We start from the raw sequence: 13150 nt of genomic DNA on the forward strand, positions 1-13150 counted from the left end.
TAGGCTCCCTCTGGGGACGGAGTTCCTCAGGTCATCCTCCAGGGCAACCAACAGGCGCTGTGCGAAACGGCAGTCCCAAAAGGCGTGCAGCGATGTTTCCTCCACGAAGGGGCACCTTGGGCAGTACCGGGTTTTGCACAGGTTCCGGGCGTGCATGAATGACCGGACGGGCAGTCCGCCCTGTATCGCCATCCATGACAAGTCCTTGTGCCCGTTGGTCAATCCAGCCGATGACACGTTTGTCCAAACAGTCTCCAGTGTGTCGTGATGAAGTCCTGGAATGTTCTCCATTTCGTCCTTGGCTCTGATGAGTTTGTGGATAGTCTTTGGCTTCCACAAATCAGGCTTGAGTCCCTCCAGTTGGTGTTCCCTCACAAACCGAACCACGTCTCCGTAGAACCATGGCGCCGTCCAGTTGTAGGGGAAGGAGCTGTCCCACTTGTCCCAGCCTATCCGTCTCCAAAGGGGGAGCAGGAAGAAGCGAGACATGGACCCACCCGCGGAACCTCTCTTGACTCGCAGAGTTCGGCGAACGCAGTCACATACGAAGGAGGATCGCAGGAGGGTGGGGATATCGGGTACGCCCTTCCCACCCTTGCGAGGATCCTTGTACATGATGCTCCGCTTTACTCTGTCCATCTTGGATCCCCAGACAAAACGAAACACCGTCCTGGTAATGGCCCTGCACACGGTGGCAAGGGGGGGCCAGGCCTGGGCCGTGTACTGCAGCACGGGCAGTACCTCGTTACGCAGGACCAGTGCTTTGCCCTCACAGGTGAGGCGTCTGAGGCTCCACAGACCGATCCGTTGGGTGATCTTGGTCAAGCGTTCCTCCCAGGACTTGAGGGCTGCTCCTTCCTTCCCGAACCAGACTCCAAGAACCTTGATGAAATCCGGCTGGATGCTGAAAGGGAAGGGGGCGGAAGAGGCCGGCTGCCAGTCCCCGAAGAGCATGGCTTCCGACTTCCCGCAGTTGACTTTGGCTCCCGAAGCCCGTCCGAAGGTCTCACAGGTCTGGACGAGGGTGTCGACTGAGCGCCGGTCCGCGCAGAAGACGGTCACGTCGTCCATGTAGAGCGAGCACTTGACCTCGAAGCGTTCTGGTCCTGGTGCGGTGATCCCTCTGATCTCTCCATTCCGCCGGATAGCCTCTGCAAAGAGTTCTATAACACAAACAAAAAGAAGAGGTGACAGAGGACAGCCTTGTCTGACCCCTGAGAGGACCGGGAAGGGGTCAGTCTTCCAGCCGTTTACCAACACCGAGCTGTGAATATCAAAATACATTAGTTGGACATACAAACAAAACATGTTACCCAAACCTAACCTGTGCAGAGCTTTGCCCAGGAACTCATGGGAAACACGGTCGAAGGCCTTTTCCTGATCCAACGAGATCAGGGCTGCGTGCACCCGGCGGGCTTTGATGTACTCGACCGTGTCCCGCATGAGAGCCAGGCTGTCTGCGATGCGACGTCCGGGGATGCCGCAGGTCTGATCCGGGTGGATGATCCGTCCGATAACCGTCTTCAGTCTCGTTGCCATCGTCTTGGCCAGGATCTTGTAGTCGACATTCAGAAGGGTGATGGGACGCCAATTCTTCAGGTCGCACCTCTCTCCTTTACGCTTGTACAGGATCGTGACCATTCCTTCCCTCAGAGATGGAGGCATTCTGCCCTCCACCACCATCTCCTCATACAGCCCTAACAGGTCCGGACAGATTAGGTCTCCCAGCGCTACATAGAGCTCTGCTGGGAGGCCGTCACTGCCCGGTGTCCTGCCAGAACTAAAGGATTTGGCGGCCGAGAGCAGCTCGTCCACCGTCAGAGGAACGTCCATGGCCGCCGCGTCTGCAGGGTCAAGATGGTTAGTGATACCTGACAGGAACTTATCGGCGGCCTCGGGGTCAGTAGTCTTGCGGGCGTAGAGTTCGCTGTAGAAGTCGCTGACGACCTTCATCACATTCTCTTTCCCGCGTCGTATGCTTCCACTCTCGTCTCGTAGTTCATTCATGGGCGTGTGACCGGCGTGGAGTTTCCTGAAAAAGAACGAGTTACATTTCTCACCCTTCTCCAGGTTCTCCACTTTGGAACGGAAGACAATTCGCTCGGACTCCTCCTCGAAGTGCCTTTTCAGGCTCCTCTTAGTCTCCTCCAGCTCCTCTCTCACGTCCCAGCCGCATCGAAGAAGGTCCTGCAGGGAACGCAGCTCACGCTGGAGTCTCCTGAAGTCCCTCCTCTTCAGACACGCCTGTTGTTGACTCTTTGCCTGAAAGAAGAAACGGAACTCGAGTTTAACGTATTCCCACCAGTCAGAAACAGACTGGAAGCCCGCCTTGTATGCCCGCCACGTGGAGTAGGCAGCTCTAAGCTCCTCCAGAATCTCACCCTTTTCCAGCAGAGAGCAGTTCAGCTTCCAGGAGCCCGGGCCAATGGGGAAGCCATGGCCCAGCACACCTTGAAAGTGAATGGCTCTGTGGTCAGAGAAGAAGCAGGGGACCATCGAGTGCCCACTCCGCCCAACCGCCCGAGAGGTAAACACAAAGTCAATCCTGGAACGCAGCGAGCCATCGGATCGGCACCATGAATAGTTCACGGATCCGTGTCCGATGGAGCCAACAACGTCCACAAGAGAGGCTTCGGTCACCATCTCAATGAGCAGTTTGGATGTGACGTCCAACTTGGCAGCCGTTCCAGAACTGCGTCCATCCTCCTCAATCGGGCAGTTGAAATCCCCGGCCATCACTACCGTCCTGGTGGTAGCGAGCTGAGGGCGCAGGGCTTGGAGGAGCTCCAGTCGATCGCTCTTCACAGGAGAAGCATACACATTGATGAACCTGACAGGTTCTCCCGCCCAGGTGCCATCCACGAGCAGTAACCTGCCGCAGACGATTTCCTGAACAGAGTCCAATGTGAAGGCGCTTCCCCTGATCAGCACGGCGACCCCCGCGGACCTACAGTCGCCCCCGCCAGACCAGTAGGATGGGCCATCGGTCCACTCCCTGGCCAGATGGTTGAAGGACCTAGAGGAGGGAAGGGAGCATTCCTGCAGGAAAAATACATCACTAGACTGAGTGTTAAGGAACGCAAAAATTGTCTGACGTCGGAACTTGTCTCTGATGCTCCTAACATTAATGGAAAAGATGTTAATGTTAGCAGTCATTGGAGGAAAGAGAAAGTTAGAGCAGGCGGTGTGCCTTAGTTACCACTCCGGTCGGGCGGTTCTTCCTCTTTGGCACCTGCTGGTAAGGGTATCTCCAGCAGACCCTCTTCTTCTAGCTGATCGAGCAGGGATGGTGCCTCAGTGGCTTCCGACTCCTCCATTTCTTCTTCGGCCACAAGGGACTCCACCATCTGCTCCAACACGTCCGGTTCTGGGAGGAGGCCATCCTCCTCTTCCTGGGGTGGATTGGGGTCCACAATGAACAGCTTGGAAGGTTCTGCGACAGGACTATCTTCCACCTTCCTTTTCCTTTGGCCTGTACCTGAGGAGACAAGAGCTGGAAAATCCTCCTCGGTGAAAAGTGCAAGAGTGCTGAGGCCCTCTGCTCTCATGGTCTGGGGAGGGAGAGTGGGCTTTGGGGGGGGGGTGAGGAGACCAACTGAGGAGTAGGGAAATGAGGTGGAGGTAGTGGAATCCTCAGTAGGGTTGGCCGGGGGGGGAGGGGTTTGGACAGGGGTGACAGGGGGGGGGACCAGGGAGGGGGCAACAGTTTTCTTACCCTTCTTTTCCCTGGACTCCGTGGCTGCTGGGGCATCGGCTGGAGCCACGGTCGCTGGGTTCTTGGCCGCCTTGTCCTTGGCCTCTGTGGCCTTGGTCGTAGCTGCCTTGGTCGACGAAGCTGTGACTACCTGATACTGGGTCGCCGCGGCAACCCTTGCCCAGGATTTCTCCCGCTGTGGGCAGTCCTTGTAAAGGTGGTCCGCCTGTCCACATAGGTTGCAAGTCTTCTTCTTTGGGCAGTCCTTGGAGCTGTGTCCTGTCACCCGGCAAACCCTGCAGGCGTCCTCCTTGCAGGTCTTCATCGAATGCCCTTTCCCGCCACATTTCCTGCAGTTGTGTGGCATGTCCGGGTAGTAGATGAGACCAAAGGAGTTTCCCAGAGAGAATGTCGGGGGCAGGTGCTGGAGACCATCCTCGGATGCTGGTTCCCTGTAGAGTCGAACGGTTACTGACCACTTACCCGTCCAGAATCCGTTGCCGTTAAGGATGTGGGATGGCTCCCTCACCACTGTGCAGAGACGTCCCAGGAACGTGGAGATGTCTCTTCCTGGGGTGTGCGGGTTCCGCATGGAGACCGTGATCCTCTTCTCATCCCTCTGTATAGGACAGGATCCTAAAAAAGAATGAAAAGGGGAGTCCGGCATCGCTGCGTTCATCGCCTCCCAGTATCTCCTGCAGGCATTCACCGTGGCAAAGGTTACCAGAAAAATGCCAGTCATGAAGGTCTGGACACTCAGGGTTTCCGCCCTGGAGAAGCCCTGATCCAGAATCATCTTCTTGCAGAACACGTCGCTGGACATGTCCGGCAACCTACCATCCACCGCCTTCAGCTTCAGGGCGACCGTCTGCCGCATCCAAGGCTCCAGGGTTGGAGCCTTTTCAGGCGGCGTCCGGGCTCCCTCCGGCTGGCTGGCGTCGGAGGTAGGGGCCTCTTGGGCCGAAGAAGCCTCTGGATGAGCCTTCCTGGAGGTCCCTGGGTCCTGAGCCTTCTTGGCTGCCTTCTCTGGCTTGCTTGCCATGGCTGGTTCCTGCTTGAGTTCCCGGAGCTGGATCTTGGATTCTTCTCCGGGTGTCTTCTCCCGCTGTGTTCCTCCTCGAAGTTCCTCTGGTCTCCCCAAGTCTTCTCCGAGCCTTCGTCTTCTTGCTTCTTTCTGCCAAGCTCTTCTTCCGTCCGATCTCCCTCTTCCGGTCTCGGCTGGGCTTCGGAGCTCGTCTCCCTGATCGTATCTCGTCAAGTGTAGCTAGCTCAGTTTGTTCTGATAAGAACAGATACTACACTTGATCTTAGCCAAAAGGCCGAGAAGCGATAACCAGAATTGGTTTGGGCCTCGAGTGGCACCCTGGCCTATGCCGGACACATCTTAGGGAGAGAGAGCGAGAGGGAGACAAACCCACGCCTACACAAGACATTTTGTCACCCAAGCCAACCCTTGAAAAGGCTGCTTTGCAGAGCCAAAACAAGAAGAATGGTGCGTTTTGCAGCCGCCGCCCACTGCAATGAATCTGAATAACTCCTCCTTTAGGGCGCAAGCAACTCCCCTCCCCCTTGCAGTCTTTCCAATTCACGATACAAAAAGACGGACAGGACAGGTTGCCTGACTTTCCGTCACTGCCACCCTTTGCCATCCTTACCCGTAGAAAGCCCTTTCATCATCCCCAAACCCTAATCTTTTCCCTTTCCTTCCCAGCCCCCAAACCCTGCCCTCTGTACCTTTCTCACCACCCGCTTCCCTTCTCCTGTCATCCCCCTACCACCCGGGAAAAAAAGAGATTGCCCCCTCCTTCCACTAGCCCACCCTCCCACCCAAAGAACAACTTCTTCTGCGCAGCTTGTTTTCTAGGCAGCAGCGCTATTGTGATGTCATCGGGGGGCATTGTGACAAGCCGCCAGTGTTCCGTCTCTTCATGTTGTGCACAGTTCAAACGGAAAATACATCAACAGGCAGACTACAGAAAAGCTTACTATCAAAGGTTAGAGGGGGGCTTTCTCAGAGGGCTTTTTACAGTTTTTCTATTCCCAATTAGCCGTTTAAGTGTACTTATTGAAAGTAGTAATTCTTTCATAGGCCGCCCTTTCTTAGTATTTGACGTTCCTTATATTGCGGTATGAGGCTTCGCAGTAGGTTGCAAACATTCATCACCCATGACTGTCCCCAATTGAGCTCAGAAGCTCAATGTCTATCATGACCTCTCTTTTAGAATGTCCAAGAGCAAGCAAACTATTCCTCCAGGAGAGGGCGCCAACAGACTACTAAAGAGATCATCATTACTCAAAGAAAACCCCAAAAACCAATGCATGATAGGAATAAACAGGTAACTTTCTTTGGAGTGGAAGCGGAGAGATCGCACCAGATGCCAATTCTAGATGTTATCACACCTGTGGTCACTGCAGCAGCAGGTGAATCCACTTTGTCCAAAAGGGATCTATTCCATTCAATTGCAAATGATCTAGATAAGACAGAGAACTGCAGCACGGGGACATAGCCGAGTTGGTCAGGTTGAGTGGTGATGAGTTTGCTATTTGGATGAATAAAGAAAGTCAAAAGTGTGAAAGATAAAAAACAAAAGGAGGAAGTGTGAAAAGTGAATGGGCCAAATTGAGGTGCATATGAAGACGTATGCTTTCTTCCAATTCATTAAATCGGGCTAATATGAATCAGGTGAATTGAGTTCTGCTTTTGGAAACTGGGTTAAGAAGGGGTGCACCGTTCCTGGAGGTACTGCAATACCAGGTCAATGCGTGGAGTGGACAGAGCAAGCTCTTTTTCCATCTCCCTGTTCTAAAAATCCATTTAATATATGGTCCCCAGATAGGGGACGTATCAGATATTAAACTGATAAGAACAGATACTACACTTGATCTTAGCCAAAAGGCCGAGAAGCGATAACCAGAATTGGTTTGGGCCTCGAGTGGCACCCTGGCCTATGCCGGACACATCTTAGGGAGAGAGAGCGAGAGGGAGACAAACCCACGCCTACACAAGACATTTTGTCACCCAAGCCAACCCTTGAAAAGGCTGCTTTGCAGAGCCAAAACAAGAAGAATGGTGCGTTTTGCAGCCGCCGCCCACTGCAATGAATCTGAATAACTCCTCCTTTAGGGCGCAAGCAACTCCCCTCCCCCTTGCAGTCTTTCCAATTCACGATACAAAAAGACGGACAGGACAGGTTGCCTGACTTTCCGTCACTGCCACCCTTTGCCATCCTTACCCGTAGAAAGCCCTTTCATCATCCCCAAACCCTAATCTTTTCCCTTTCCTTCCCAGCCCCCAAACCCTGCCCTCTGTACCTTTCTCACCACCCGCTTCCCTTCTCCTGTCATCCCCCTACCACCCGGGAAAAAAAGAGATTGCCCCCTCCTTCCACTAGCCCACCCTCCCACCCAAAGAACAACTTCTTCTGCGCAGCTTGTTTTCTAGGCAGCAGCGCTATTGTGATGTCATCGGGGGGCATTGTGACAAGCCGCCAGTGTTCCGTCTCTTCATGTTGTGCACAGTTCAAACGGAAAATACATCAACAGGCAGACTACAGAAAAGCTTACTATCAAAGGTTAGAGGGGGGCTTTCTCAGAGGGCTTTTTACAGTTTTTCTATTCCCAATTAGCCGTTTAAGTGTACTTATTGAAAGTAGTAATTCTTTCATAGGCCGCCCTTTCTTAGTATTTGACGTTCCTTATATTGCGGTATGAGGCTTCGCAGTAGGTTGCAAACATTCATCACCCATGACTGTCCCCAATTGAGCTCAGAAGCTCAATGTCTATCATGACCTCTCTTTTAGAATGTCCAAGAGCAAGCAAACTATTCCTCCAGGAGAGGGCGCCAACAGACTACTAAAGAGATCATCATTACTCAAAGAAAACCCCAAAAACCAATGCATGATAGGAATAAACAGGTAACTTTCTTTGGAGTGGAAGCGGAGAGATCGCACCAGATGCCAATTCTAGATGTTATCACACCTGTGGTCACTGCAGCAGCAGGTGAATCCACTTTGTCCAAAAGGGATCTATTCCATTCAATTGCAAATGATCTAGATAAGACAGAGAACTGCAGCACGGGGACATAGCCGAGTTGGTCAGGTTGAGTGGTGATGAGTTTGCTATTTGGATGAATAAAGAAAGTCAAAAGTGTGAAAGATAAAAAACAAAAGGAGGAAGTGTGAAAAGTGAATGGGCCAAATTGAGGTGCATATGAAGACGTATGCTTTCTTCCAATTCATTAAATCGGGCTAATATGAATCAGGTGAATTGAGTTCTGCTTTTGGAAACTGGGTTAAGAAGGGGTGCACCGTTCCTGGAGGTACTGCAATACCAGGTCAATGCGTGGAGTGGACAGAGCAAGCTCTTTTTCCATCTCCCTGTTCTAAAAATCCATTTAATATATGGTCCCCAGATAGGGGACGTATCAGATATTAAACTGATAAGAACAGATACTACACTTGATCTTAGCCAAAAGGCCGAGAAGCGATAACCAGAATTGGTTTGGGCCTCGAGTGGCACCCTGGCCTATGCCGGACACATCTTAGGGAGAGAGAGCGAGAGGGAGACAAACCCACGCCTACACAAGACATTTTGTCACCCAAGCCAACCCTTGAAAAGGCTGCTTTGCAGAGCCAAAACAAGAAGAATGGTGCGTTTTGCAGCCGCCGCCCACTGCAATGAATCTGAATAACTCCTCCTTTAGGGCGCAAGCAACTCCCCTCCCCCTTGCAGTCTTTCCAATTCACGATACAAAAAGACGGACAGGACAGGTTGCCTGACTTTCCGTCACTGCCACCCTTTGCCATCCTTACCCGTAGAAAGCCCTTTCATCATCCCCAAACCCTAATCTTTTCCCTTTCCTTCCCAGCCCCCAAACCCTGCCCTCTGTACCTTTCTCACCACCCGCTTCCCTTCTCCTGTCATCCCCCTACCACCCGGGAAAAAAAGAGATTGCCCCCTCCTTCCACTAGCCCACCCTCCCACCCAAAGAACAACTTCTTCTGCGCAGCTTGTTTTCTAGGCAGCAGCGCTATTGTGATGTCATCGGGGGGCATTGTGACAAGCCGCCAGTGTTCCGTCTCTTCATGTTGTGCACAGTTCAAACGGAAAATACATCAACAGGCAGACTACAGAAAAGCTTACTATCAAAGGTTAGAGGGGGGCTTTCTCAGAGGGCTTTTTACAGTTTTTCTATTCCCAATTAGCCGTTTAAGTGTACTTATTGAAAGTAGTAATTCTTTCATAGGCCGCCCTTTCTTAGTATTTGACGTTCCTTATATTGCGGTATGAGGCTTCGCAGTAGGTTGCAAACATTCATCACCCATGACTGTCCCCAATTGAGCTCAGAAGCTCAATGTCTATCATGACCTCTCTTTTAGAATGTCCAAGAGCAAGCAAACTATTCCTCCAGGAGAGGGCGCCAACAGACTACTAAAGAGATCATCATTACTCAAAGAAAACCCCAAAAACCAATGCATGATAGGAATAAACAGGTAACTTTCTTTGGAGTGGAAGCGGAGAGATCGCACCAGATGCCAATTCTAGATGTTATCACACCTGTGGTCACTGCAGCAGCAGGTGAATCCACTTTGTCCAAAAGGGATCTATTCCATTCAATTGCAAATGATCTAGATAAGACAGAGAACTGCAGCACGGGGACATAGCCGAGTTGGTCAGGTTGAGTGGTGATGAGTTTGCTATTTGGATGAATAAAGAAAGTCAAAAGTGTGAAAGATAAAAAACAAAAGGAGGAAGTGTGAAAAGTGAATGGGCCAAATTGAGGTGCATATGAAGACGTATGCTTTCTTCCAATTCATTAAATCGGGCTAATATGAATCAGGTGAATTGAGTTCTGCTTTTGGAAACTGGGTTAAGAAGGGGTGCACCGTTCCTGGAGGTACTGCAATACCAGGTCAATGCGTGGAGTGGACAGAGCAAGCTCTTTTTCCATCTCCCTGTTCTAAAAATCCATTTAATATATGGTCCCCAGATAGGGGACGTATCAGATATTAAACTGATAAGAACAGATACTACACTTGATCTTAGCCAAAAGGCCGAGAAGCGATAACCAGAATTGGTTTGGGCCTCGAGTGGCACCCTGGCCTATGCCGGACACATCTTAGGGAGAGAGAGCGAGAGGGAGACAAACCCACGCCTACACAAGACATTTTGTCACCCAAGCCAACCCTTGAAAAGGCTGCTTTGCAGAGCCAAAACAAGAAGAATGGTGCGTTTTGCAGCCGCCGCCCACTGCAATGAATCTGAATAACTCCTCCTTTAGGGCGCAAGCAACTCCCCTCCCCCTTGCAGTCTTTCCAATTCACGATACAAAAAGACGGACAGGACAGGTTGCCTGACTTTCCGTCACTGCCACCCTTTGCCATCCTTACCCGTAGAAAGCCCTTTCATCATCCCCAAACCCTAATCTTTTCCCTTTCCTTCCCAGCCCCCAAACCCTGCCCTCTGTACCTTTCTCACCACCCGCTTCCCTTCTCCTGTCATCCCCCTACCACCCGGGAAAAAAAGAGATTGCCCCCTCCTTCCACTAGCCCACCCTCCCACCCAAAGAACAACTTCTTCTGCGCAGCTTGTTTTCTAGGCAGCAGCGCTATTGTGATGTCATCGGGGGGCATTGTGACAAGCCGCCAGTGTTCCGTCTCTTCATGTTGTGCACAGTTCAAACGGAAAATACATCAACAGGCAGACTACAGAAAAGCTTACTATCAAAGGTTAGAGGGGGGCTTTCTCAGAGGGCTTTTTACAGTTTTTCTATTCCCAATTAGCCGTTTAAGTGTACTTATTGAAAGTAGTAATTCTTTCATAGGCCGCCCTTTCTTAGTATTTGACGTTCCTTATATTGCGGTATGAGGCTTCGCAGTAGGTTGCAAACATTCATCACCCATGACTGTCCCCAATTGAGCTCAGAAGCTCAATGTCTATCATGACCTCTCTTTTAGAATGTCCAAGAGCAAGCAAACTATTCCTCCAGGAGAGGGCGCCAACAGACTACTAAAGAGATCATCATTACTCAAAGAAAACCCCAAAAACCAATGCATGATAGGAATAAACAGGTAACTTTCTTTGGAGTGGAAGCGGAGAGATCGCACCAGATGCCAATTCTAGATGTTATCACACCTGTGGTCACTGCAGCAGCAGGTGAATCCACTTTGTCCAAAAGGGATCTATTCCATTCAATTGCAAATGATCTAGATAAGACAGAGAACTGCAGCACGGGGACATAGCCGAGTTGGTCAGGTTGAGTGGTGATGAGTTTGCTATTTGGATGAATAAAGAAAGTCAAAAGTGTGAAAGATAAAAAACAAAAGGAGGAAGTGTGAAAAGTGAATGGGCCAAATTGAGGTGCATATGAAGACGTATGCTTTCTTCCAATTCATTAAATCGGGCTAATATGAATCAGGTGAATTGAGTTCTGCTTTTGGAAACTGGGTTAAGAAGGGGTGCACCGTTCCTGGAGGTACTGCAATACCAGGTCAATGCGTGGAGTGGACAGAGCAAGCTCTTTTTCCATCTCCCTGTTCTAAAAATCCATTTAATATATGGTCCCCAGATAGGGGACGTATCAGATATTAAACTGATAAGAACAGATACTACACTTGATCTTAGCCAAAAGGCCGAGAAGCGATAACCAGAATTGGTTTGGGCCTCGAGTGGCACCCTGGCCTATGCCGGACACATCTTAGGGAGAGAGAGCGAGAGGGAGACAAACCCACGCCTACACAAGACATTTTGTCACCCAAGCCAACCCTTGAAAAGGCTGCTTTGCAGAGCCAAAACAAGAAGAATGGTGCGTTTTGCAGCCGCCGCCCACTGCAATGAATCTGAATAACTCCTCCTTTAGGGCGCAAGCAACTCCCCTCCCCCTTGCAGTCTTTCCAATTCACGATACAAAAAGACGGACAGGACAGGTTGCCTGACTTTCCGTCACTGCCACCCTTTGCCATCCTTACCCGTAGAAAGCCCTTTCATCATCCCCAAACCCTAATCTTTTCCCTTTCCTTCCCAGCCCCCAAACCCTGCCCTCTGTACCTTTCTCACCACCCGCTTCCCTTCTCCTGTCATCCCCCTACCACCCGGGAAAAAAAGAGATTGCCCCCTCCTTCCACTAGCCCACCCTCCCACCCAAAGAACAACTTCTTCTGCGCAGCTTGTTTTCTAGGCAGCAGCGCTATTGTGATGTCATCGGGGGGCATTGTGACAAGCCGCCAGTGTTCCGTCTCTTCATGTTGTGCACAGTTCAAACGGAAAATACATCAACAGGCAGACTACAGAAAAGCTTACTATCAAAGGTTAGAGGGGGGCTTTCTCAGAGGGCTTTTTACAGTTTTTCTATTCCCAATTAGCCGTTTAAGTGTACTTATTGAAAGTAGTAATTCTTTCATAGGCCGCCCTTTCTTAGTATTTGACGTTCCTTATATTGCGGTATGAGGCTTCGCAGTAGGTTGCAAACATTCATCACCCATGACTGTCCCCAATTGAGCTCAGAAGCTCAATGTCTATCATGACCTCTCTTTTAGAATGTCCAAGAGCAAGCAAACTATTCCTCCAGGAGAGGGCGCCAACAGACTACTAAAGAGATCATCATTACTCAAAGAAAACCCCAAAAACCAATGCATGATAGGAATAAACAGGTAACTTTCTTTGGAGTGGAAGCGGAGAGATCGCACCAGATGCCAATTCTAGATGTTATCACACCTGTGGTCACTGCAGCAGCAGGTGAATCCACTTTGTCCAAAAGGGATCTATTCCATTCAATTGCAAATGATCTAGATAAGACAGAGAACTGCAGCACGGGGACATAGCCGAGTTGGTCAGGTTGAGTGGTGATGAGTTTGCTATTTGGATGAATAAAGAAAGTCAAAAGTGTGAAAGATAAAAAACAAAAGGAGGAAGTGTGAAAAGTGAATGGGCCAAATTGAGGTGCATATGAAGACGTATGCTTTCTTCCAATTCATTAAATCGGGCTAATATGAATCAGGTGAATTGAGTTCTGCTTTTGGAAACTGGGTTAAGAAGGGGTGCACCGTTCCTGGAGGTACTGCAATACCAGGTCAATGCGTGGAGTGGACAGAGCAAGCTCTTTTTCCATCTCCCTGTTCTAAAAATCCATTTAATATATGGTCCCCAGATAGGGGACGTATCAGATATTAAACTGATAAGAACAGATACTACACTTGATCTTAGCCAAAAGGCCGAGAAGCGATAACCAGAATTGGTTTGGGCCTCGAGTGGCACCCTGGCCTATGCCGGACACATCTTAGGGAGAGAGAGCGAGAGGGAGACAAACCCACGCCTACACAAGACATTTTGTCACCCAAGCCAACCCTTGAAAAGGCTGCTTTGCAGAGCCAAAACAAGAAGAATGGTGCGTTTTGCAGCCGCCGCCCACTGCAATGAATCTGAATAACTCCTCCTTTAGGGCGCAAGCAACTCCCCTCC

At 50.5% G+C, this 13150-nt stretch overlaps 5 non-coding genes and 1 pseudogene across 5 annotated transcripts; all 6 read right to left on the minus strand.

Annotated features, from left to right (window-relative positions):
• Positions 1-4935: 4935 nt before the first annotated feature.
• LOC142288055 (U2 spliceosomal RNA) lies at positions 4936-5025 on the minus strand (annotated as a pseudogene).
• Positions 5026-6412: 1387 nt separating this feature from the next.
• On the minus strand, positions 6413-6603 carry LOC142288063 (U2 spliceosomal RNA). The gene has a single exon (XR_012748926.1). It is a non-coding gene; the product is annotated as a U2 spliceosomal RNA (small nuclear RNA).
• A 1387-nt stretch (positions 6604-7990) lies between these two features.
• Positions 7991-8181, minus strand: LOC142288064 (U2 spliceosomal RNA). Its single transcript, XR_012748927.1, has one exon. It is a non-coding gene; the product is annotated as a U2 spliceosomal RNA (small nuclear RNA).
• A 1387-nt stretch (positions 8182-9568) lies between these two features.
• Positions 9569-9759, minus strand: LOC142288065 (U2 spliceosomal RNA). The gene has a single exon (XR_012748928.1). It is a non-coding gene; the product is annotated as a U2 spliceosomal RNA (small nuclear RNA).
• A 1387-nt stretch (positions 9760-11146) lies between these two features.
• On the minus strand, positions 11147-11337 carry LOC142288067 (U2 spliceosomal RNA). Its single transcript, XR_012748930.1, has one exon. It is a non-coding gene; the product is annotated as a U2 spliceosomal RNA (small nuclear RNA).
• Positions 11338-12724: 1387 nt separating this feature from the next.
• On the minus strand, positions 12725-12915 carry LOC142288068 (U2 spliceosomal RNA). Its single transcript, XR_012748931.1, has one exon. It is a non-coding gene; the product is annotated as a U2 spliceosomal RNA (small nuclear RNA).
• Between the last annotated feature and the right edge of the window lie 235 nt (positions 12916-13150).

This window comes from Anomaloglossus baeobatrachus, unplaced genomic scaffold (genome assembly GCF_048569485.1).
Source record: "Anomaloglossus baeobatrachus isolate aAnoBae1 unplaced genomic scaffold, aAnoBae1.hap1 Scaffold_777, whole genome shotgun sequence".
Taxonomy (NCBI): domain Eukaryota; kingdom Metazoa; phylum Chordata; class Amphibia; order Anura; family Aromobatidae; genus Anomaloglossus; species Anomaloglossus baeobatrachus.